Below are 27,225 nucleotides of genomic sequence, written 5' to 3' on the forward strand. Positions count from 1 at the left end.
TGGATCTTTGGGACCTGTTTTGATATCAGACTGTGGTCCCACCAGAGGATCCTGTTGTAGTCTGGTGGGCCAGTCCAACGCTGGTAGTACAAACACAGCGTAATTCAGGAACCACCATCAAAGTACTTTCCGGAATTCCGCTGCACTGGTGTCTTCTAAATCATGCGCTACAGATGAAGGATCCTATTAATCTGTCCGCGATTAATCTCTGATTAGATTTATTACTCAGCATTTCTTCCTGGAGTCACATTGACTACAACATTAACAGAGCTTAACGATGAGTTGGCAGACATCAGTCAATGCCGTTCCATGGGTTCTTTCTGACACGTTGTCCGCCTTTTCCAATCAGAGAGTCATTTCCAGTTTCTTGTAGACTAAGCTAATTAGGTATGAAAGAGTGAACATGGTGGGGTGAGATCTCCGGGTAATAATAAGTGACAGCCGACATTACTGCTGCCTGTACCTCAGCTAGAGACAGCCGGTAAGGAAAAATGGTTGAGATTGACTTCAAAAGGAAATCTTCTAGACTGAGTCATCCAAAATGTAATGTTTAGCTAATTATCAACTCATCTACTGTAAATCCTAAGCTAATTAACTAGACAGCAGACAGTCGAAACATGATGTTGTACCACAACAAACAGCTGCTCAAATCCATGCATGAGTCTGGAGATGACGTTCTTAGATCTTCTTCTTGGGTTGTTGGTAGACATCATTGTCCCTCTGTAGACCCCCTCTGATATATACGGTTGTGTTTTGGTCATTGCAGCTACCTTGACTGTCACTTCTAGTCCTTATCCAGAGATTTCAGTTCAGACCTGGTCTGTTTGGGCACCTCCAGCCGGGTGATGTATTTGCTTCTCGGTGTTGCTATACCACACGTGCACTCCGGCTATGGCTCTTTCAGCGCAGGCTGCTCCTCAAGGTATGAAGCAGCCTCCGAGTCACACACCTGTAGCGTTAAAGCGCTGCAGCAGACCTTCATTGGTTTTCACCGCCAGCGGGGTGAAGAAAGCACACCATGTGGACTACAACCCATTTTAGCACAGGATGGCACCAACAGAGAGCTTTATACAGTTACTTCTTGAGCGGTGACGCACTGACCAGTGTCATCAAATGTTACCAAAAGGGGTCTTTCTAAGAGTTCTGTAGCAATATATTTATAGGTTCAATACATGTTTAATATTCTGTAAGTTCTGTTTCAGTTTTGAATATGTTTTATATTATGAATACATTCTGCATGAGTTCAGTGTAAGTTCAGTATGAGCTCAGTATCAGTTCCTATGAGTTGTGTATGATTTCTGTATAAGTTAAATATGAGTTCTGTATGAATTTTTTTTCATATTAGTATAAGTTCCTTGTGAACCGAGTATAATTGCATTATGTGTTCCATTTGAATTCAGTATGAGTTCCATATGTGTTCCAATTGAGTTTAGATTGAGTTCCGTATGAGTCCCTGAGAGTCAAAAATGAGTGCATTATGTTTTCTGTTTGAGTTCAGTATATTGTAAATTCTGTAGAAGTTCCGTATGAGTGAGTTCCACGAGTGAGCTCAGTTTGAGTTCAGTATCAGTTCTGTAAAGATTCAGTATAACTTCTGTATACGTCCTGTATGAGATCTGTAATGGTTCTGTATATGTTCTGCATGAGTTCTGTAAATGTTCTGTACACGTCCCGTATGAGTTCTGTAAAGGTTCTGTATACGTCCCGTATGAGTTCTGTAAAGGTTCTGTATACGTCATGTATAAGTTCTGCAAAGGTTCTGTATACGTCCTGTATGAGTTCTGTAAAGGTTCTGTACACGTCCCGTATGAGTTCTGTAAAGGTTCTGTATACGTCCCGTATGAGTTCTGTAAAGGTTCTGTATATGTCCTGTATGAGTTCTGTAAAGGTTCTGTATACGTCCTGTATGAGTTCTGTAAAGGTTCTGTATACGTCCTGTATGAGTTCTGTAAAGGTTCTGTATACGTCCTGTATGAGTTTTGTAAAGGTTCTGTATACGTCCTGTATGAGTTCTGTAAAGGTTCTGTATACGTCCTGTATGAGTTCTGTAAAGGTTCTGTATACGTCCTGTATGAGTTCTGTAAAGGTTCTGTATACGTCCTGTATGAGTTCTGTAAAGGTTCTGTATACATCCTGTATGAGTTCTGTAAAGGTTCTGTATACGTCCTGTATGAGTTCTGTAAAGGTTCTGTATACGTCCCGTATGAGTTCTGTAAAGGTTCTGTATACGTCCTGTATGAGTTCTGTAATGGTTCTGTATACGTCCTGTAAAGGTTCTGTATACGTCCTGTATGAGTTCTGTAAAGGTTCTGTATACGTCCTGTATGAGTTCTGTAAAGGTTCTGTATACGCCTGTATGAGTTTTGTAAAGGTTCTGTATACGTCCTGTATGAGTTCTGTAAAGGTTCTGTATACGTCCTGTATGAGTTCTGTAAAGGTTCTGTATACGTCCTGTATGAGTTCTGTAAAGGTTCTGTATACGTCCCGTATGAGTTCTGTAAAGGTTCTGTATACGTCCTGTATGAGTTCTGTAAAGATTCTGTATACGTCCTGTATGAGTTCTGTAAAGGTTCTGTATACGTCCTGTATGAGTTCTGTAAAGGTTCTGTATACGTCCTGTATGAGTTCTGTAAAGGTTCTGTATACGTCCTGTATGAGTTCTGTAAAGGTTCTGTATACGTCCTGTATGAGTTCTGTAAAGGTTCTGTATACGTCCCGTATGAGTTCTGTAAAGGTTCTGTATACGTCCTGTATGAGTTCTGTAATGGTTCTGTATACGTCCTGTAAAGGTTCTGTATACGTCCTGTATGAGTTCTGTAAAGGTTCTGTATACGCCTGTATGAGTTTTGTAAAGGTTCTGTATACGTCCTGTATGAGTTCTGTAAAGGTTCTGTATACCTCCTGTATGAGTTCTGTAAAGGTTCTGTATACGTCCTGTATGAGTTCTGTAAAGGTTCTGTATACGTCCCGTATGAGTTCTGTAAAGGTTCTGTATACGTCCTGTATGAGTTCTGTAAAGATTCTGTATACGTCCTGTATGAGTTCTGTAATGGTTCTGTATACGTCCTGTATGAGTTCTGTAAAGGTTCTGTATACGTCCTGTATGAGTTCTGTAAAGGTTCTTTATACGTCCTGTATGAGTTCTGTAAAGGTTCTGTATACGTCCTGTATGAGTTCTGTAAAGATATTCTTTGAAAGCAAGAAGAATATATTTCAAGCAGTTTTTCCCTTTGATACATTTGTATATCATGTACTGTTACTATGGACCTTTCTAAGGGACATTTGGTATCTAATAGTCTAATAGATCATATCGTGGATTTCTTTCATACACTGACATCCGAATATTAAAAAAATAAACTCCTTGCAAAAACACAACGTCACGCGGAAGCCTCTGGGATAACATCAGCTCCATATCACACATCTGTGTACCACATAGAACTGGTCCTGCTCCATAACATGGTCCTGATAGGTGAAGGGCCCCTCCGGCCGGCACCGGAAGACGCGACAATCAGCGCTCTCGGAAGTGTCTGGTATCTGCTGTTTGCCATGCTGAGCAAACATTGTATAAACGCGCTCATCTGTTCCAGGTTTTCCTCTTCTCCAAATCCTCGTTTACGGTTTTAATGTGTGACAGGAAATTAAACGGATTGTCGCCTTCTGATTACTTTTCATCAGTGGTTTAAATAAAGTGTTTCGTGGTGACGTCATCACGACAGGAAGCCAATCACTGACCAAGATGGTGAAAAATATCCGCAGGTGGAGGCGTGCGCAAATTTGCAACTTTTAGAAACTATTTACCGCAGAGGGATAACTTGATGTTCTTGGGCCCCAGTGCAAAACCTGTAACAGGGCCCCCACCTCCCATGTGGCCTCTGTAATTCCAACTCAGGCACCAGGTCCAGGGGTGACTCCTACCTCTGCATTGTACCATATAGCACTATGCTGTTTGATTGACTCTGGATGGAGCTTTAGGGGTTAACAGAACCCCCCCCCCCCCCCCCCACCACCACCACTATATATTACAGTTTAGTCAGTGTTTTGCCATGGACATCAATGTACATATAAATAATGAAATAAATACTGTACAGTTTTCACGTGTGCTGACATCTAGTGGCCAACCGATTGCACTGCAAGGTGGTCCAAAACAGCTGCATCTGGTATTAGAGCAGGTGGGGAAATAAATTTGTATCATATTATATAATTGGTAGACAAACTATAAAAGATAGAATAGCAGATCTATTGTATGGAGTTCAATAAGACACAAAAGGGAGAGTGCAGACAGCAGACACATAGCAGAATGAGAGGGGAAGGGCTATCTGATGAAGGCAAGTGATGTCATAGGCAGGGCTGGTGATGTCATAGAGTGAGGGTGTTGTGTTATCAGGGGAGAGCTGATGAGGTTACAGACTGAGGGGGCAAGGTTATCTGGTGATGTCATAGAATGTAGAATGCTGCTGATGTCATAGAGTGAGTGTGAGGTGTTATCAGGGGAGAGGTGATGATGTCACAGACTGAGGGGGCAGGGTTATCTGGGAAGAGGAAGTGATGTCATAGAGTGAGGGTGTGTTGTTATGGGGGGGAGCTGATGATGTCACAGACTGAGGGGGCAGTGTTATCTGGGGAGAGGAAGTGATGTCATAGAGTGTGCCAGCAGGGTTTTTTGCAGAGTGCTAGTGATGTCATAGAGTGAGTGGGCAAGGTTATCTAGGGGAAGACTGGTGATGTCATAGACTGAGAGTGTAGGGTTATCTGCAGAGTGCTGAGGGTATGATGTTATCAGGGAAGAGTTGATGATGTCTCATACTTAGGAGGAAGGGTTATCTGGGGAGGGAAGATGATGTCATACAGTGAGGAGCAGGATTATCAAAGAAAGGCTGGGGTTGAACGGTGAGACAGTAGGGTATTTCATGGTGGCTAGTGATGTCATAGAGTCAAGGACTCTAAAAGTGATTAAAATAAAAAAGATGAGTGGCAAGGTTCCTTGGGAGAGGCTGGCATGGGTGCACCGCCAATGAAGCCAGGTGAGGCAGTGCCAGGTGGGGCAGCCGAAGGGCCATGGGCAATGAGAGCTTTCATTGTGGCAAATGGGATATGTTAAGAAATTGGCATTATCAGGTGCTCCGTTTCAGTTTTCGCCTCAAGCAGCAGAACGGCTAGGTGCACCCCCTGGAGGCTGGTGATGTCATAGTCTGAGGGGGCAAGGTAATCTGAGGAGTGGTGGTGATATCATGGAGTGAAGGGAAGGGTTATTTCCACTGTGCTGATGATGGCTTAAACAGCCTCTGTCAGCATGATCAACTCTGTTACACCGAGCACACTGCCTGGTAGGGTTGATTATGCTGATTAATACGATAGCATTCTTTTGTCTGTATGATAAACAGCTGCCGAAATATCTATGTTTTTAAATATATGCAAATGGACAAGTTTTGAGTATCAGGGGGCGGATTAAGTCCTTGGAGCACCGCTTTTTTAAAGGAGTTTTCCGAAATTTTTATATCCTCAGGATAGGTCATCAGTATTTGATCGGTGGGCGTCCAAATGCACCCGGGAATCCCACTGATCAGCTGTTTGAGAAGTCACCAAGCGCAGCTCCGTACATTGTATATAGGCTGTGCTTGGTATCGCATATAGCCCGATTGAAGTGAATGGGTCTGAGCGTGAGACCAAGCACAGTCCCTATACAATGTATGGAGCTGTGCTTGGTAAGGACCACCGGTGCCTTGTCAAACAGCTGATCGGCAGGGGGCCCTGGTGTTGGACCGCCACTGATCAGATACTGATGACCTATCCTGAGGATAGGTCATCAGTATCAAAATCACTGAAAACCCCTTGAACACCTCTGAGCTCTGCCCGCTCCCTCCTCCTTTGATTGACAGGGCTTGATGTCAAGCTTGGTAAAGGGCAGGTATATGGAAGGTAAAACACTTACCTCCAGGCTATAGACCTATAGAATACTTGTTCCATGCTTAGGCTGAGTTGACATCACCATTTCGCTTTCTGTTCTTCTGATCAGTCAGAAGAGGAGAGAGAGAGAGAGAAAAAACGGATCCTATAAAAAAAACTGATCCTGTTGCATCAGTTGTCATTCGTTTGAGCTATTTCCATCTGTTATCTATTTTTTAGACGGGGGAAAAAAGTCCTGCATGCAGTACTTTTGTTTCCATCTTAGGGTACTTTCACACTTGCGTTGCTGGATTCCGGCAGGCAGTTCCGTCGCTGGAACTGCCCGCCGGATCCGGAAATCAGTATGCAAACAGATAGCATTTGTATACGGATCCGGATGCAGATCCGTCTCACAAATGCATTGCAATACCGGATCCGTCTCTCTGGTGTCATCCGGAAAAATGGATCCGGTATTTGTTTTTTTTTAAATTTTTAAAGGTCTGCGCACACGCAGACCGGAAAACCGAATCCGTTTTACCAGAACACTTGGTGCCGGAATCTGGCATTAATGCATTTCAATGGAAAATAAGGCAAGTGTATTATTTTGCTGCGGTATTTTCTCCGGCCAAATACTGTAAGATTGACTGAACTGAAGACATCCTGATGCATACTGAACAGATCGCTCTCTATTCAGAATGCATTAGGATAAAACTCAGTTCTTTTCCGGTATTGAGCCCCTAGGACGGAACTCAGTACTGGAAAACTTTAACGCTAGTGTGAAAGTACCCTTAAAAAAAAGATCTCGGACGGAAATGACTCAAGCGGAAGGCAACTGATGCAACAGAATCAGTATTTTTACTGGATCCGCATGCTGCAGTATTTTCTCCGGCCAAAATTCCTAAACACTTGCCGGAAAGCCGGATCCGGCATTAATTTTCATTGAAATGTATTAATGCTGGATCTGGTACCAAGTGTTCCGTAAAACCGTATCCGGTTTCCCAGTCTGTGCATGCGTAAACCTTTAAAGATGTGAAAAAAATATATACCGAATCCGTTTTTCCGGATGACACCGGAGAGACGGATCCGGCGTTTCAATGCATTTGTCATGAGCAACCCTACCAGGCAGTATGCCTGGTTTAATAGGGTTGAACCTGCTGACAGAAGTTCTTTAACCCCTTAGTGACCACCCATACGTCTTTTTACGGCGTAAAAAAAAGCGGCGGCCCAGTCTAGCGGGGAGCGGGGGCCCAGCTCTCACATGAAAGCCGCGGCCCTGCTCTAACAGCCCGGACCGGGCTGTTTAACACTTTACATGCCGTGGGCAATGGTGCCCGCTGCATGTAAAGTGCTAACAGAGGGAGCAGACTCCCTCTGTCTCCCATTGGCACCCCACAAATGTGATCGCAGGGTGCCGATGTGTGTGAAGGCAGGCTGGGGTCTCGTGTAGGCCCCAGAACAGCCTTGAGTAATTTCCAGCAGGCTGCGACTCTCTGGCGCAGCCTGCTGGTCAATGTCAGAATAGCACTGATATTAAAATGCAGTGCACTATAGCGATAATAAAATCAAGCAGAATGTTGTCTGTTATAGTCCCCTTGGGGGACTATTAAGTGGTAAAAAAAAGGTAATTTAAAAAACATTTATTTAATAAAAAAATCCCATGAAATAAATTATGCTTTTTTTCCATTAAAAATACGCTTTTTAATGAAAAAAATTGCAAAAAAAAAATCTCCCCCATATGTTTGGTATTGCTGCGTCTGTAACGACCCGGACTACATAAATATCATGTAAATTATCCCCTATGGTGAACGCCGTAAAAAACAAAACAAACAAAAATCAAAGACAGAAATGCTAATTTATTCTTAGTTGCCACCGAAAAAACATCATAGCAAGTGATCAAAAAGCACCATTTATTCCAAAATTATTCCAATGAAAAATACAAGTCGTTGCACAAAAATCAAGCCCTCCCACAACTCCATAGAAAAAAAAAATAGAAAAGTTATAGGTCTTAGGAAGCTGCAATTCAAAAACATTTGGTATCACTGTAATCGCAGTGACCCAGAGAATAAAGATATTATGTTATTTATACCAAAAAATGAACCCCATAAAATTTATAACGTAAAAACGCAGTGGCAGTATTGCTGTTTTTCCCATCTCCCTCCCAGAAAGATTTAATAAAAGTTAATCAGAAAGTTATGTGTACCCCAAAATGGCACCATTAAAAACTACAACTTGTCCCGCAAAAAACAAGCCCTCATAAAGCTATATAGACGGAAAAATAAAAAAAAGTTATAGCTCTTGGAACGCGACGATGAAAAAAGGAAGAAAAAACGCTTGGTCAGTAAGGCCCAAAACAGGCTGGTCACTAAGGGGTTAAAGAGGGGACATGCTTATCTGAGTAATACTGGTAATGTCACAGTACGAGAGGAGGGTTATTTGGGGAGGACTGTGATGTCACAGTAGGAGAGGAGGGTTATTTGGGGAGGACTGTAATGTCACAGTACGAGAGGAGGGTTATTTGGGGAGGACTGTGATGTCACAGTAGGAGAGGAGGGTTATTTGGGGAGGACTGTAATGTCACAGTACGAGAGGAGGTTATTTGGGGAGGACTGTGATGTCACAGTAGGAGAGGAGGGTTATTTGGGGAGGACTGTGATGTCACAGTAGGAGAGGAGGGCTATTTGGGGAGGACTAGTAATGTCACAGTAGGAGAGGAGGGTTATTTGGGTAGGACTAGTGATGTCACAGTAGGAGAGGAGGGTTATTTGGGGAGGACTGTGATGTCACAGTAGGAGAGGAGGGTTATTTGGGGAGGACTAGTGATGTCACAGTACAAGAGGAAAGTTATTTGGGGAGGACTGTGATGTCACAGTAGGAAAGGAGGGTTATTTGGGGAGGACTAGTAATGTCACAGTACGAGAGGAGGGTTATTTGGGGAGGACTGTGATGTCACAGTAGGAGAGGAGTGTTGTTTGGGGAGGACTAGTCATGTCACAGTAGGAGAGGAGGGTTATTTGGGGAGGACTGTGATGTCACAGTAGGAGAGGAGGGTTATTTGGGGAGGACTGTGATGTCACAGTACGAGAGGAGGGTTATTTGGGGAGGACTGTGATGTCACAGTAGGAGAGGAGGGTTATTTGGGAAGGACTAGTGATGTCACAGTAGGAGACGAGGGTTATTTGGGGAGGACTAGTGATGTCACAGTACAAGAGGAAAGTTATTTGGGGAGGACTGTGATGTCACAGTAGGAAAGGAGGGTTATTTGGGGAGGACTAGTAATGTCACAGTACGAGAGGAGGGTTATTTGGGGAGGACTGTGATGTCACAGTAGGAGAGGAGTGTTGTTTGGGGAGGACTAGTCATGTCACAGTAGGAGAGGAGGGTTATTTGGGGAGGACAAGTGATGTCACAGTACGAGAGGAGGGTTATTTGGGGAGGACTGTGATGTTATAGTAGGAGAGGAGGGTTATTTGGGTGAGGACTGTGATGTCACAGTAGGAGAGGAGGGTTATTTGGGGAGGACTAGTGATGTCACAGTAGGAAAGGAGGGTTATTTGGGGAGGACTGTGATGTCACAGTAGGAGAGGAGGGTTATTTGGGTGAGGACTAGTGATGTCACAGTAGGAAAGGAGGGTTATTTGGGGAGGACTGTGATGTCACAGTAGGAGAGGAGGGTTATTTGGGTGAGGACTGTGATGTCACAGTAGGAGAGGAGGGTTATTTGGGGAGGACTAGTGATGTCACAGTAGGAGAGGAGGGTTATTTGGGGAGGACTGTGATGTCACAGTAGGAGAGGAGGGTTATTTGGGGAGGACTGTGATGTCACAGTACGAGAGGAGGGTTATTTGGGGAGGACTGTGATGTCACAGTAGGAGAGGAGGGTTATTTGGGAAGGACTAGTGATGTCACAGTAGGAGACGAGGGTTATTTGGGGAGGACTAGTGATGTCACAGTACAAGAGGAAAGTTATTTGGGGAGGACTGTGATGTCACAGTAAGAAAGGAGGGTTATTTGGGGAGGACTAGTAATGTCACAGTACGAGAGGAGGGTTATTTGGGGAGGACTGTGATGTCACAGTAGGAGAGGAGTGTTGTTTGGGGAGGACTAGTCATGTCACAGTAGGAGAGGAGGGTTATTTGGGGAGGACAAGTGATGTCACAGTACGAGAGGAGGGTTATTTGGGGAGGACTGTGATGTTATAGTAGGAGAGGAGGGTTATTTGGGTGAGGACTGTGATGTCACAGTAGGAGAGGAGGGTTATTTGGGGAGGACTAGTGATGTCACAGTAGGAAAGGAGGGTTATTTGGGGAGGACTGTGATGTCACAGTAGGAGAGGAGGGTTATTTGGGTGAGGACTAGTGATGTCACAGTAGGAAAGGAGGGTTATTTGGGGAGGACTGTGATGTCACAGTAGGAGAGGAGGGTTATTTGGGTGAGGACTGTGATGTCACAGTAGGAGAGGAGGGTTATTTGGGGAGGACTAGTGATGTCACAGTAGGAGAGGAGGGTTATTTGGGGAGGACTAGTGATGTCACAGTAGGAGAGGAGGGTTATTTGGGGAGGACCAGTGATGTCACAGTAGGAGAGGAGGGTTATTTGGGAAGGACTGTGATGTCACAGTAGGAGAGGAGGGTTATTTGGGGAGGACTAGTGATGTCACAGTAGGAGACGAGGGTTATTTGGGGAGGACTGTGATGTCACAGTACGAGAGGAGGGTTATTTGGGGAGGACTAGTAATTTCACAGTAGGAGAGGAGGGTTATTTGGGGAGGACTGTACTGTCACAGTAGGAGAGGAGGGTTGTTTGGGGAGGACTAGTAATGTCACAATAGGAGAGGAGGGTTATTTGGGGAGGACTGTACTGTCACAGTAGGAGAGGAGGGTTGTTTGGGGAGGACTGTGATGTCACAGTAGGAGAGGAGGGTTATTTGGGGACGACTAGTGATGTCACCGGGGGGTAGCGAGCTTATCTGCAGAGGAATTGAACAAGAAATACAAAAGGCTTCCGTGAAAAAGACCTCTTAGCATTTCATTCTCTGAAAGTAAGCAAGAATTTTCCATTCGCTGACAGCAAACATACATCTTGAAAAAAAGGCAATTAATTTAAACACAGAAGGCTGGCACGTAATACTCCAGTCTTAATAAATGTCCCCCCAGAGGACATTAGAAATTTGCAGGGCTTCACGTTACATACTAATTACACCACATAACCAAATCATAAAAGAGGAGAGGAATTAAAATGGGCCTATAATAATAATAATCACATGTTATTGTGCCGCTGCTGAGGTTCATACCGCACCATAAAAGATAAGCGGCAGAGGATTGTCCTGAAGCCGATCCCGGATTGATAGTCAATCCATGTAAAGCTTACTTTTATTAAAAGGCAAATACCCAGAGCGGTGTAATCAGCATCGCGCCCGCCGTTTATTATACAGAGGTCCATGACGAGATGTGAAGTGTCATAAACCTCCTGTGTAATCAGAGAGTGTATTATAGCAGTCTGTTCTGGATATTCTGCTGCAGCGTAAATCATGTAATTATTGCTTTCTCAGTAACTGCATTTTAATCAATGGGGTTGTGTAAGATTACATTAATTAAAGGGGTTGCGTGAGATTACATAAGCATGGCTGCCTTCTTCTAAAAACACCGCCACATCGGTCCAAAAGTTGTCTGTGGTATTGCTGTTCAGTCTCGTTTACTTCAGCAGAGCTGCAATACCAGATACAACCTGAGGATAGGTGTGGTGCTGCAGCCATGTTATCCTGGACAACCCCTTTTTGTGGTTGTGCTGACACGATTATGTTTAGAATTTATCTATGGAAGTATTTAGGCCATTATATACAATACATTATATTGATCATAGTTAGTGGGAAGCTTGTCAACAAACCTGTTAACTGGTTCCAATATTAATCCACAGAATAGTGAGTGCAGCTCTGGAGTATAATACAGGATGTAACTCAGGATCAGTACAGGATAAGTAATGTATGTACACAGTGACTGCACCAGCAGAATAGTGAGTGCAGCTCTGGAGTATAATACAGGATGTAACTCAGGATCAGTACAGGATAAGTAATGTATGTACACAGTGACTGCACCAGCAGAATAGTGAGTGCAGCTCTGGAGTATAATACAGGATGTAACTCAGGATCAGTACAGGATAAGTAATGTAATGTATGTACACAGTGACTGCACCAGCAGAATAGTGAGTGCAGCTCTGGAGTATAATACAGGCTGTAACTCAGGATCAGTACAGGATAAGTAATGTATGTACACAGTGACTGCACCAGCAGAATAGTGAGTGCAGCTCTGGAGTATAATACAGGATGTAACTCAGGATCAGTACAGGATAAGTAATGTAATGTATGTACACAGTGACTGCACCAGCAGAATAGTGAGTGCAGCTCTGGAGTATAATACAGGATGTAACTCAGGATCAGTACAGGATAAGTAATGTAAAGTATGTATACAGTGACTCCACCAGCAGAATAGTGAGTGCAGCTCTGGAGTATAATACAGGATGTAACTCAGGATCAGTAATGTATGTACACAGTGACTGCACCAGCAGAATAGTGAGTGCAGCTCTGGAGTATATTACAAGATGTAACTCAGGATCAGTACAGGATAAGTAATGTAATGTATGTACACAGTGACTCCACCAGCAGAATAGTGAGTGCAGCTCTGGAGTATAATACAGGATGTAACTAAATGATTTTCCTATTTCATGACGTAAAGTCATAGTTTTATTAAAGACACGGAGGCTCATATTGCTTTCTCCTTCTTTACTGAACCACCAATAGCAGCAAAGAGAAAAAATTAACATACAGGGAACCATAGCAACCAATGTCCCTCCCCTTTGGCCCCTATAATAGGCCGCTCCTCCTATGGCTCTTCCTCTTTCTTTGGGATCCTGGTGCCAACATCCCGAACAATCCAACGAATCCTGAACCTCAACCGGAACGAAGAACTCCACTCCGTACGAAGCAGGAACCAGCAGTCGCCAACCTGGTCAACCGGAACGAAGAACTCCACTCTGTACGAACAGGAATCAGCAGTCGCCAACCTGGTCAACCACCGAAAAACTCAAACTGGAACACGGTATACCATCCTTGAAACAGCTTCAACCTGAAAGAGAGAACAGACCATGGGCCCAGGTGAAACCGGCATGTCAGGACAAGAGCGTCGGCCATCAACAGCTCAAACAGACCCGATAGGGGTTGAATGACCAATGGCAATAAAGTGCATTAAACAAACACTACAATGGCAACGAAATAACCAACAGAGCAATAAATACAATGTCATTAATAAATAACAGGACAATAAAAACCGCAAAGATATATACATAAGTGAGCCCTGAAAGAAAACAACCCACCAAAAGACCCAAGGGAGGGAATCCAGGGTGGGCAATACTCGCCTCCGTGTCTTTAATAAAACTATGACTTTACGTCATGAAATAGGAAAATCATTTAGTTTTACATCAAGACACGGAGGCTCATATTGCAAGTTCAAAGCCTGTCAATAATTGAAGCAAACAAATGAGCTGGAGGACGGAAATAGAACTCCCTGAACGTGGTAACATTAGACCAGTCGGCCAGGCGCATCACGTCCTCCAACCTGGCCCCCTAAACCGCCAGGGCGGTGGCAGAGGCCCCCCGAGCGGAATGGGCCGTGAAGACAGAGGTGTCAACACCCGCCAATGACATCACCCACTTAAGCCAACGCGCCAACGTAGGGCTAGCCACCGGGCCAAACGGATGCCGAATAGACACGAACAGCTGTGGCCTGGTCGGAGACCTGTGTGCCAGAGTCCTGGACTCGTACTCCCGAAGGCACGCCACGGGGCATAAGATCGGAGATGTAGGAAAACTAGGGTAAGACACGAACCAGATGCTAGTCTTGGTGCGACGCGAGATGTTAAAGGTAACCCCCTCCGGGGTAAACGAACGCGCGTCGTAATCAAGGGCCCTAACATCCGACACCCTTTTACATGAAATGAGGCAAAACAAAGCCAACAATTTAGCGGACAATTGCCTAATGGAAAGGGCAGAATTCTCGGGCCAAGAGGCCAAAAAGCCCAAAACCAGGGAGACATCCCAAGTAGTGGAAAAACGAGGCCGAGGGGGACGAGACAACCGAGCCCCCCGGAGGAGGCGAGACACGGAAGGATGTTGACCAGCTGCAACACCCGCGTAGCCCTCGTGGGTAGAAGAAATAGCGGACCTGAAAAGGTTAATGGTCCGATACGCCTTCCCCGCCTCAAAGAGAGAAGTGAGGAAAAGCAGCAGGTCAGCTACAGGTGCCGAAACGGGATCCAAGTCCCGTTCCACGCACCAATTAGCCCAAGTTCTCCAGGCTGCCCGGTAAGACTTTCGGGTGCCGGGAGCCCACGCGTTGTCCAATAGTCGTTGAGTTGCAGCCGAAATTCCCTCGAAAGATCCAGGTGTCCGGAGATCCGGCACGCCAGTAGTCGCAGGGATCCGTCGAGGAGGAGGGGATGATGTAGACCCAGAGGGTTGCGGAGAAGATCCAGCCGGCTCGGGAGAAGAACAGGAATCTCTACCAGAATCTTCAACAAAGAGGGGAACCAAACCTGGGATCCCCAGAACGGGACCACCAGAACCAGATCCGCCCGATGGCGGAGAACCTGCAGGAGAGTCCTCGGGATCATTGAGAACGGAGGAAACGCGTACAGGCGAGACATCGACCAGTCCTGGAGGAAAGCATCCACTGCCATCGCTTCCGGGTCCGGACGCCAGCTGAAGAACCGGGTCAGCTGCCTGTTGAGCCGAGAGGCGAAGAGGTCGATGGACATTGGACCCCAGAAATCCGAAATCGCCGTGAACACCAGCGGATCCAACTGCCAATCGCTGCCGTCCGACAGGTAGCGAGAGTTCCAATCCGCCTGAATGTTGCTCAATCCTGGCAAATATTCCGCCTGCACCATGATATCCCTGGACAGGCAGAACGACCAAAAATCTTTGGCCAAACGCGCCAAGGTGGCCGAGCGAGTGCCCCCTAGACGGTTGACATACCGGACCGCCGACACGTTGTCCATCCGAAGCCGGATACACGCGTTGGCGATTCCGTTGGAGAAACTCTTCACAGCGAAGGACCCCGCCAAGAGCTCCAACGCATTGATGTGTAGGAGGGATTCCTCCGTCGACCAGGGACCACCGGTGGAGACCCCGTTGCAATGGGCCCCCCAACCCTGGAGGCTCGCGTCCGATTCGATCGTCAACTCCGGCAGGAATCCAAAGATTGCTCTCCCGTTCCACGCTTCCAGGTTGGCTATCCACCAACTCAGTTCCTCCCGGGCTTCCGAGTCCAGAACCACCGCGTCCGCAAAGGAGGCACCGGTCCGAAGATGGGCGATCTTCAGTCGCTGGAGAGCCCGGTAATGCAGAGGGGCTGGGAACACCGCCTGAATGGAAGAGGCCAACAGGCCGATAATGCGGGCCAGGTGACGTAACGAGAGATGGGGAGCGAGGAGAGCACGTCTCAACTCCTTGCGGATCCCCCGCAACTTCGCCGCCGGCAGGCTGAGGGACTCCGAGAGCGAATCCACAGTAAATCCCAGGAACTCCATCCTCTGGGCCGGAGTAAGGCAGGATTTCTCCCGGTTGAGGAGGAACCCGAGACCCGAAAGCAGATCCGCCGTCCAGCGTAGATGCTCCAGCAATCCCGCTCGGGACTCGTGCATCAACAGGATGTCGTCCAGATAGATTATGAGGCGCACACCCCGAGTCCTCAACCACGACACGACCGGACGCAGCAACTTGGTGAAACACCAGGGAGCTGAAGACAGCCCGAACGGCAGACAGGTGAACCTCCAGACCTCTCCTTGCCACCTGAACTGAAGCAGGTCCCTGGAGCGAGAGGACACCGGAACCGTCAGGTAGGCATCCTTCAAGTCTAGTTTCACCATCCAGTCCCCCGGGATCAATAAATCCCGAAGGAGGTGGATCCCTTCCATTTTGAAGTGCCGGTAACGTACTACCGCATTCAAGGAGCGAAGGTTGATGACTGGTCTCATCTGCCCATCCTTCTTCTGAACCAGAAAGATATTGCTGATCACCCCCGCCGAAGACGGGGGAGCCGGCTCTATCGCCAACTTCAGCCTGAGGGCGTGCAATTCTGCATCCACCAACGCACCGTCCGAGCGCGATAGGGGAAAGAGCGGAGGGGAAGGAATCAGATAGGGGGATCCCGAGAGCTCTATGTGGAATCCCCTGACCGTGGTCAGAACCCATGGGTCCGCGGTAATGAGGCTCCAAGCGTGGGAAAAAAGCCGGAGTCTTCCCCCTACACAAGGTACCGTAGAATCCCCCATCTGGGGAGCACTTACCCAAGGGTCTACGATGATTCGGGTTGCCCCGGAAGGAACGTGAACGCCACTGATTTCCTCTTGTGGAGAAGAAGGGGGATGCGGTACGCTGGTCCTGGAACTGAGGACGATGTCCACTGGAGCCTCTGTTCGCTCCACGGGCCTGGAAATTTGCACGGCCGGACAGGCGGCCCCTACCACTGCCGGCCCTATGAGAGACCCGCCCCTGGAAGACCCGGCGCATAGAAGCCTGGGCTTTGTCCAGTGCGGTAAACGTGCCCACAAATCGGCCCATGTCCTTGATGAAGGACTTGCCGAAGAGGAGGCCCTGGGCATCCTTCCCTGCCTCAGTGAGCGCCAAATTGGCCAATTTGGGGTCGATTTTAAACAATATAGCCTTGCGTCTCTCAATTGCTACGGCAGTATTGGCATTGCCGGCAAGGCATATGGCCCTCTGGGCCCAGCCCCTCAATTCCACCGGGTCAACAGGGGAACCCTCAATTCTGGCCGCCTCGGCCATCTCCAAAATCCTGGTCAAAGGACCGAAGACATCCAACAGCTTGTCCTGGCAGCTGCGCAATGCTGAATCCAGGCCCTTCTTAGCATTCCAGCCAGTCTTGGCCAAGAACTGCGACATCTTGGGGTCCACCAATGGGGTGTCACAAACCTTATTAGGGACCACCGGACGGGGACACTCTGCCCTAAGCTTGTTGCGCGATTCGCGGCTAAGCGAGTGGCGCACCCAGTGCTCCAAGTACGCTCCTACATGAGGAGATGGGAGCCATTCTGCCGAACGCGGGTGGTGTAAAGACTCCGGGTCGAACATCAGTTCACCCGCCTCATCCAGCACACCCTCAGCGCGGGTAGCAGTGGAGGTCGCTGCCAAATCCTTGGCAGAAGAGGCCGCAGCAGCGGAAGTCGAGGGGACCGGAACGGGGAGGGTGAGATCCTCCTCAACCCCATAATCAAAATCCGCCAACGCCTCCTCGTCTGAAACTCCATCAGAGACAGACAGATCCGGTGATTGCGCTCTAGCGCATTTCCATGTCCGCGCCCGTTCTGCCCGGCGGGAAAGGGCCCTCTTCCGTGAGCTAAGCACGGTCTCTGGGGTGGCAGGATGCGCACCAGTCACAGTCCCCTGTGCAACAGGGGGATCAATGGAGGTAGGCTGCGGTGCTGCGGAGGGCAGCTGCGCGGGGACACCCGTGGGGAGTGCAGACAGGGCCTGGGTGATAGTCTGTGACAGAACCGACGACATGGAGCCCATGGCTGCCATAATCGCGTCTGACACAGAGCGCTGTAGAGCAAGCGCATGAGCATCTGCCTCAGAGGGGTTAAACGCCTCAGGGGGGGAGGGGGGCCGACTGGCAGCAGGAGGGGGAGTAGGAGTGGACATAGTGGACACAGATGTCTGAAGGGAACCGCTATGATCCGAAAATACCCCCAAATGACTAAGGACGAGGTCACCTGAGAGGCCAAAGCAGGAGCCGCCGACCGTGCAGGACAACTGGAGGCGAGTGAACGGCAGGAAGACAGGAAGCGCCGTAATCCCGCCCCCAGAAGCCCGCGAAAGCGGCCGCCCAAACTAAGATGGCCGCCGAGATCTCGCGAGATCTCGCGGCCTCCCGAACACAGAGGGTGAACCAAAATGGCCGCCGAGATCTCGCGAGATCTCGCGGCCTACCGGATCGCAGACGCGCCGGGAATGGAGCCCCAGACAGCAGCAGAGACCCGCCCCCCAACCCCCGTCGGCGCGGGAGCCGGGGAACGGTAAAACTAGTAAGGGTTTGATGGGAGGGGGGGTCAGAGCAAAAGCACAGAGGCCAGCACAGAAGGGGAGTGGGGAAGCCCTAACGGCGCCGCATAAAGGGACGCAAACGCGCAGGAATAAGCGCAGAGAAGACAAATCCCTCACCTGCCCTAAGAGGGAGGGAGGCAAAGTAAAGCGAGCGCTGCAAGCGAAACAGGGTTAGTCACCCTGCGGTAGCCAGCGCAAAACAACAGATAACACCTAAAGCAGAGACACAAAAGAGACAAGGTGTACTTAGCTTGGCAGCAGCAAAGAAAGAGGAAGAGCCATAGGAGGAGCGGCCTATTATAGGGGCCAAAGGGGAGGGACATTGGTTGCTATGGTTCCCTGTATGTTAATTTTTTCTCTTTGCTGCTATTGGTGGTTCAGTAAAGAAGGAGAATGCAATATGAGCCTCCGTGTCTTGATGTAAAACTCAGGATCAGTACAGGATAAGTAATGTAATGTATGTACACAGTGACTGCACCAGCAGAATAGTGAGTGCAGCTCCAGAGTATAATACAGGATGTAACTCAGGATCAGTACAGGATAAGTAATGTATGTACACAGTGACTCCACCAGCAGAATAGTGAGTGCAGCTCTGGAGTATAATGCAGGCTGTAACTCAGGATCAGTACAGGATAAGTAATGTAATGTATGTACACAGTGACTTCACCAGCAGAATAGTGAGTGCTGCTCTGGAGTATAATACAGGATGTAACTCAGGATCAGTACAGGATAAGTAATGTAATGTATGTACACAGTGACTCCACCAGCAGAATAGTTGAAGGGACTAAAAGTATATGGATCTGAAAGGACTTCTCCACTTATGATATTGCCAATTGTGTTTGAAGGGTCTTTTAACAATAAGGCCTCATGCACACGACCGTTTTTCGGATCCGCATCCGAGCCGCCGTTTTTGCGGCTCGGGTGCGGACCCATTCACTTCAATGGGGCCGCAAAAGATGCGGACAGCACTCCGTATAAAAAAATATAACCTGTCCTATTCTTGTCCGTTTTGCGGACAAGAATAAGCATTTCTACAATGGGCCGCCCATTCTGTTCCGAAAGTTGCAGTTTTTTGCGGATCTGTGGTTTGCGGACTGCAAAAAACGGAACGGTCGTGTGCATGAGGCCTAAGCTGAATGCAAAATCTGCTGAAACCCCCTGCAATCAGCTGTGATCTGTGAGGAAACCTGGCAGTAAGGCCTCATGCACACGACAGTATTTTTTCACGGTCCGCAAAACGGGGTTCCGTTGTCCCGTGATCCGTTTCCGTTTTTGTTTCTGTGTGTCTTCCTTGATTTTTGGAGGATCACCAGACATGAAGGAAAGTGAAAAAAAATCTAAGTCAAGTTTGCCTTGCTAATGATAGGGAAAAAAACGGACACGGATCACGGACGCGGATGACAATCTTGTGTGCATTCGTGTTTTTTCACGGACCCATTGACTTGAATGGGTCTGCGAACCGTTGTTCGTGAAAAAAATAGGACAGGTCCTATTTTTTTCACTGACTGGAAACACGGATCACGGACGCGGATGACAAACGGTGCATTTTACGAATTTTCCACTGACCCATTGAAAGTCAATGGGTCCGCAGAAAATCACGGAAAATGGAACAACGGACACGGGACACAACAACGGTCGTGTGCATGAGGCCTAAGTCTTCTCTTTCACTTCAGCCCCACCACATGGGAATGAAGCATCATAAAGCTTCAATTCATATCAATGGGTTGCCCTTTTAACGCAGGACAGGTCCTCCAGAGCAGGAGACGCTCTTTGTAACTGCTCTCATCTCTTCCCATGTTTTATGGCTTTGTCTACTAGTACTGCAGGTGTATGGGGCTGAGCTGCAGTACTTGACACAGCTGTGGGAAGACGGCGTTGCTGCCCCTAAGGTAGTGTGAAGCTCCAGTGAGCACTGTGCCTACTCCTTGGTGGGTATCTAGAGGCCTACTGTACTTCCATATAATCCTGTTCTTTGAGGGACTGTCCAGTGAAATGGTTCTCCAGAAAGTGGTCATTTCTGGGAGGTTTGTGGGTCTTCATAGGTGAATCCGGGATGGTTCTTTAATTTTCCATGAAGAGGATTCAAATGTTGTGAAGTATTTCCAGAGAGTAGGACAACCATAGATCACACATTGATGGCCTACGCTAAAGGTTTCCTGCCATTGTTATATCGCAAAAAATCCTTCTAAGCATGTTCCTCCCTTGCTATTATTACTTCTCTGAACAGGATCCAGGCAGAAAAATAATTGTGGGAGGCAGGAAAGATTATAGTACTTGTTTTTTGAGTCTGAGATGCTCACATAAAACATCTGATTCACACAAAATACTTAAAGGGCACCTGTCAGTTTGATCAACCTGGCACAGTGCCTGGTAGGATCTATCCTGCTGATTGGAACGATGCCTATCTTGTGAAAATCGGTTGCGGCATTCCCAAGAAAAAAAGACGTTCTGTCTTAGTGCCAATGAAGGCTTCAGTGCACTGAGGGGTGTGGCCTAGCCTCTCTGTGCACCTCAGCTTTCCAGTGCTGGCCACGCCCCTCATTTCACTGAAGCCGTTGTTTGTCTAAAGAATTAAAGTCTGTTTTTCTCTGGAAAGCCACAACCGATTTTCACAAGACTGGTATCATTTTTATCAGCAGGATCAACCTGACCCGTCAGTATGTCTGCTTTAATAGGGTTAATTCTTCTGTCACATGCTTTAAAAGGGCATCCACTCTAAAAGTCATAGATACCTGGTCCCACCGTTCTGTCGGCCGTTGGATATTCACATAGATGGTTCCTTTGCCTTGCTCTCTGGTACATGCCTTTTTTTTTTCCAAGAAAGGGTCTCTTTAATAACAACTGGAAGGGACTGGGGTATTGTAGGTGTTTTTGAGTATTTTTATATTTTCCATTACTATTATCGTTTGTTTGTTTGCTTTTTTGGCCTTATTTCATACTAGGGTAATGCGGGCGTAGGGCTATGTAATTAATACCTAAGTCCTTATTAGCACGGGATTAGTGTTCACAATACATATAAAGTTTTTCGGGTGCGTTGTTCCTGATACAACGCTATGGTTAGTCCGGCAATTATAATGTATTCATCACTTGTTATCAGTTCATTGAGGCCGTTCCTGGCCTGTCTAACAAGGCAATGCTTACATTACAAGGAGAATTGCTGAACACCCTGCTGGAACCGATAAGCCTTGTGTGCCTGACAACCAGCGTCATGATGATGAGATCTGCCAGATAACATCAGTTTTGGAGAAAATGGGTTTTATCCCTTCTTATTTGCAGAGTTAAAATGAAAAATCTGACAGAAGTAAGTAATTGGTGGCTGCAAAAATCAATGTAGAGGGAGGAAACGAAGATTAGCAGCTGCATATGGTGATAAAACAATTATAAGTGACAATTTCCAGGAGCTTTTCAAGAATCCTCCTGACTCCAAAGACAGAAGAGCTTTAGTCCAGATGAGATATAGTAAAATATCTTAGAACATGGTTATTGATTTATGTTCCTTCATGTTCCCATGAGGAGCCAGTGCAAAGGATGGGAGTGGTAGTGGCTCTGATGAGATCCAAGGGCCCCCCCCGCCACCTGCCCCCCAGTGTCCCCGCCCAGTCGCCCACCCTCAAGCCACACCCACGCACAGCCCTACCTATATATCGCGCCCATACCTCTTATATCCAGTGACGTCTCCTTTGATGTAGATGTTCTCTTTCTTCATCTTCTCCATTCAGACCGGACCACCATGATGATTTATTTCAGCCATCTCTCATCTCTGCAGAGTTTGACAGACAGACATCTTAGTTTCCTACCCCCATCAGCCCCCAGTCAGCCCCCATGAGACCTCATATCAGCCCAAAGACCCCCAGTCAGCCCCCATGAGACCTCATATCAGCCCAAAGACCCCCAGTCAGCCCCCATGAGACCTCAGATCAGCCCAAAGACCCCCAGTCAGCCCCCATGAGATCTCAGATCAGCCCAGACCCCCAGTCAGACCCCATCAGACCTCAGATCAGCCCAGACCCCCAGTCAGCCCCCATCAGACCTCAGATCAGCCCAGACCCCCAGTCAGCCCCCATCAGACCTCAGATCAGCCCAAAGACCCCCAGTCAGCCCCCATGAGACCTCAGATCAGCCCAAAGACCCCAGTCAGCCCCCATGAGACCTCAGATCAGCCCAGACCCCCAGTCAGCCCCCATGAGACCTCAGATCAGCCCAAAGACCCCCAGTCAGCCCCCATGAGACCTCAGATCAGCTCAGACCCCCAGTCAGCCCCCATCAGACATCAGATCAGCCCAAAGACCCCCCCATCAGCCACCAGATCAATCATCAGCCGAAAGAGTCAAGACCCCTCAGATCAGCATCAGCCCAGGGCGGGCCCCAAAGACCTTAATCCCATCAATAAATTGGGGTCATGGTAGGCCAGGGCCCCCAGGGGCCCTCACTACTCGAGTCAGGGGCCCAGGCCCAGCCTGAAGCGGGCTTTTCCAGGCAGCTCAAATCCCCCCCCCCCCGTCGTCTGCCAGGGGCCAGGGGGGCCCTCACTACTCCAACTCCAGTTAGTGCACTGTGCGGCTTTTCCTTACTTACCGGCTGCGACGCTGCACTAGGGGGAAGTGAACTGTGATGTCTCCTAGTCCTCCGACTCTGTCTCCCGTCCGGGTCCCGTCTGTGTTCCCGCGAGACCTGCGGCAGGAGTTCACACAGGTCTCGCGGGAGTTCACGGGCCCGGCGCCGGCGCTGACCACAGGGAGGAAGGAGTAGGGAGGAAGGAAGGAGGAGGGAGGGAGGAAGGAGGAGGGAGGGAGGAAGGAGGAGGGCGGGCCCGGGGGGGCAACTTATGTGATTGTCTTGAATATGTGAATCGGACGGATGGATGCCAGACGCAGCTGCAGCAGGGGCCAGGGGTCCGCAGGCGGCCGGGCCCCCCTGGGGTGCCGGGCCCGGTGGCAACTGCGACCCCTGCGACCCCTATATGTACGCCACTGAGTACATCCAGCAGTTACCTGTACACAGTGCAAAATCCACACAGATGTCCAGGCATGAGTTCTGCATGTAGTTGGAAGTAATGGCCCACAGATTGTTCTTATTCTTGCTACAGTGTTTAGTTCTGGGATTTCTGCAATCTGTTACAATGTCCACAACTCGCATGGTGGTGTGTGGTTCTTATAATATGACTGGCCAAAATTGTACCTGAAGTGAGCAGGGTGTCTGAATGCGTTATCCCTCCACTGCAGCCAGGTGTAAAAATGCTGTACGCTGATGACCTTGCCTTTGAATGCACAAATCTGGGGTGCATCGGGTGTTGTAACGTGTTGCCCCGTTGCAGCAGCAAAGTCTATAATGCTTTGCTGTCTCTCACTCTGTAGCTATATAATTCTCCTTAATCTTCTCTCTCTTACTGTACAAGTACCAGTGGACACACAGGAAAGCTCTCCGGAAGCTTCATGCTGACTGCCTGGGGAAAGGAGTGCCTGCAGTCGTCTCCCTCTCTCCTCCAGGCCCGTCCTCACACACTGATCACTTCTAAAACACTAGAATCTTCTGGAGTTACTGTAACAAATAATTGCAGATACTCCCTCTGGGGTACTGCTCAAGTGTTGTCTACTCAGTTTAAATCTTCAACTGTAACCAGCCATATCTTCTGTTAGAAGCTTTGACAATTACATGGAAAGAGCTACAGCAGAAAGGACACCACCCCTGAGGAAGGACAAGCTCCCTCAGCTGTCAGCCTGAAATAAATCTAGCAGAACAGCTGGAGCAATGAATGGGGCGATATTGTTTTTCAGTCTTCGGAATATTCTTGACCCAAAAAGCACCAGGGTTCATCTCCTCCAGGTCCCTTCCATTTTTATCTGACCAGAGGTGGGACTTAGTCAACAGATGTGGATTATCTTTCCTGATGTCCATTTGCACTCAGAGCGGTGGGGGAGGGCTCCTGCTGCAGCCAGTTGCCTTACAGATTGAGCCTTATTAGATGGAGAAGGTAATGGCCCATCTCCACAACTACCCTGCACTTATTCATTGGCATCACATACAAAGGGCAAAAAAAATAAAAAAAAGGATGAGACCCGCAGATGTTATGGTTTGACATATGTGGCAGCCGAAATGTAGGAACCACTGCCCCCCATTTAGATATTGTTAATGAGTTTTGTTCTGTTTCATATCTGAGATCTGCAGCTGTTTTGCTACCGGAGGTTTTGGGCTAATAAATGTTCCCATTACACACCAGCTGTGCAAGTAATTTGCCTGAAAACTGTAATAATTCAGCTTGATTGTTTGAATATATCATGTTAATGTCTATTTCATACAGTAACAGATTTATTAATTGATTTTGCATATCTGGGATAGTGGAGGAAACAGACACAGGGCCCAGTATGGACATATATCCTCCAAGCAGGCTTCCGATATATAATTATTGCATCAAAATATTATCATTAATTCTAATGAGCATTATTAAATTATAATTATTTTGTAATAATAAATATAATAAGTATGTAATTATATAAGGAGATACCCAGGTTATACCAGCATGCTCCATATCACTATATACAGGAAGATGTATAACTTATACCAGCTGTACATATATAATTATATACAGGAGATACCCAGGTTATACCAGCATGCTCCATATCACTATATACAAGAAGATGTATAACTTATACCAGCTGTACACATATAATTATATACAGGAGATGCCCAGGTTATACCAGCATGGTCCATATCACTATATACAAGAAGATGTATAACTTATACCAGCTGTACATATATAATTATATACAGGAGATACCCAGGTTATACCAGCATGCTCCATATCACTTTATACAAGAAGATGTATAACTTATACCAGCTGTACATATATAATTATATACAGGAGATACCCAGGTTATACCAGCATGGCCCATATCACTATATACAAGAAGATGTATAACGTATACCAGCTGTACATATATAATTATATACAGGAGATGCCCAGGTTATACCAGCATGCTCCATATCACTATATACAGAAGATGTATAACTTATACCAGCTGTACATATATAATTATATACAGGAGATACCCAGGTTATACCAGCATGCTCTATATCACTATATACAAGAAGATGTATAACTTATACCAGCTGTACACATATAATTATATACAGGAGATGCCCAGGTTATACCAGCATGGTCCATATCACTATATACAAGAAGATGTATAACTTATACCAGCTGTACATATATAATTATATACAGGAGATACCCAGGTTATACCAGCATGCTCCATATCACTTTATACAAGAAGATGTATAACTTATACCAGCTGTACATATATAATTATATACAGGAGATACCCAGGTTATACCAGCATGGCCCATATCACTATATACAAGAAGATGTATAACGTATACCAGCTGTACATATATAATTATATACAGGAGATGCCCAGGTTATACCAGCATGCTCCATATCACTATATACAGGAAGATGTATAACTTATACCAGCTGTACATATATAATTATATACAGGAGATACCCAGGTTATACCAGCATGGTCCATATCACTATATACAGGAAGATGTATAACTTATACCAGCTGTACATATATAATTATATACAGGAGATGCCCAGGTTATACCAGCATGCTCCATATCACTGTATACAAGAAGATGTATAACTTATACCAGCTGTACATATATAATTATATACAGGAGATACCCAGGTTATACCAGCATGCTCCATATCACTATATACAAGAAGATGTATAACTTATACCAGCTGTACATATATAATTATATACAGGACAGGAGATACCCAGGTTATACCAGCATGCTCCATATCACTGTATACAAGAAGATGTATAACTTATATCAGCTGTACATATATAATTATATACAGGAGATACCCAGGTTATACCAGCATGCTCCATATCACTATATACAAGAAGATGTATAACTTATACCAGCTGTACATATATAATTATATACAGAAGATGCCCAGGTTATACCAGCATGCTCCATGTGGCGAAACCAACCTCGCCACGGTGTTTTGGAGGGGGCTGTTTGCCAGCCTCTTGCCTCAGGATTATGGCCCATACTAATTTTAAAGGAGAAGACAGACCGGCCGCACAGCTTAAATCTGTCTTTGGAATTGTATTTTATGTTATTATGCGTTCGGTTAAATTGTATGTTATGTGAGGGTACCCAGATAGCTAATAGTATTGTATTTGTGTATTCTGAGTGCCATTCACCTAATGATATGCACTCAGACTTGAGCTATCTGGGGATATGTTAAATGTCTGTGTTTGCTGTGGGGGTGTGCCATTGTGTGTTTGGGTGGTGATTCCTGTCCTGTTGTCTCCACATGTGTATTGGCGATTTCCCTTTGTCCTGAGACATAATTGGATTGCTTCTCGGTGTCGCCAGGGCAGAGAGGAGGAAACCATGATGCATTGGGGGGATGTGTTGTGTCTATGTATCCTGAATTGCTGCATATCTGTCCTGTGTCACAGTCTCCCTTCTGGTCCCCTAAGGGCGTGGCCACCAGATGGGGACCTGCATAAATACGGGCGAGTAGCCCTCAATAAAGTGTTCCTGTTTTATCCTTCATCATGTTGAGACTGGTGTTTGGATAACTGATCAAAACTGGGGGATTGCTATACGCTGAAGATTTGCTATACTCCCCTGGCATAACTACTAGCTCTTGTAAGAGCTGTTCCTGCTCTCTGGTTTTAGGAGAGGTTCACCCACTGGAGCCTTGAGCCTTGTCGTAGGTCCAGGGTGGGTAGGAGATGGTGAGACCTCAACCAAGCTACGGCGGTTCGTCGGGTCTGCAGTGCGTACGGTGTCAAGTGGAGTGCTTGGAGTCCTCGGAAAGCACTAGGAGCATCTAGCAACAAAGGTACTCAGTCGGGGTGCCAGGTGATCCGTTACACTCCATATCACTATATACAAGAAGATGTATAACGTATACCAGCTGTACATATATAATTATATACAGGAGATACCCAGGTTATACCAGCATGGTCCATATCACTATATACAAGAAGATGTATAACTTATACCAGCTGTACATATATAATTATATACAGGAGATGCCCAGGTTATACCAGCATGGTCCATATCACTGTATACAAGAAGATGTATAACTTATACCAGCTGTACACATATAATTATATACAGGAGATGCCCAGGTTATACCAGCATGCTCCATATCAGTATATACAAGAAGATGTATAACTTATACCAGCTGTACACATATA

General features: G+C 46.8%; 1 protein-coding gene across 1 annotated transcript in view; it reads left to right on the forward strand.

The window, feature by feature from the left end:
• Positions 1 to 27,225, forward strand: part of PNOC (prepronociceptin) — a 100,857-nt gene that overhangs the window by 23,546 nt on the left and 50,086 nt on the right. The window lies entirely within an intron of this gene.

This window comes from Bufo gargarizans, chromosome 4, assembly GCF_014858855.1.
Source record: "Bufo gargarizans isolate SCDJY-AF-19 chromosome 4, ASM1485885v1, whole genome shotgun sequence".
NCBI classification, from domain to species: domain Eukaryota; kingdom Metazoa; phylum Chordata; class Amphibia; order Anura; family Bufonidae; genus Bufo; species Bufo gargarizans.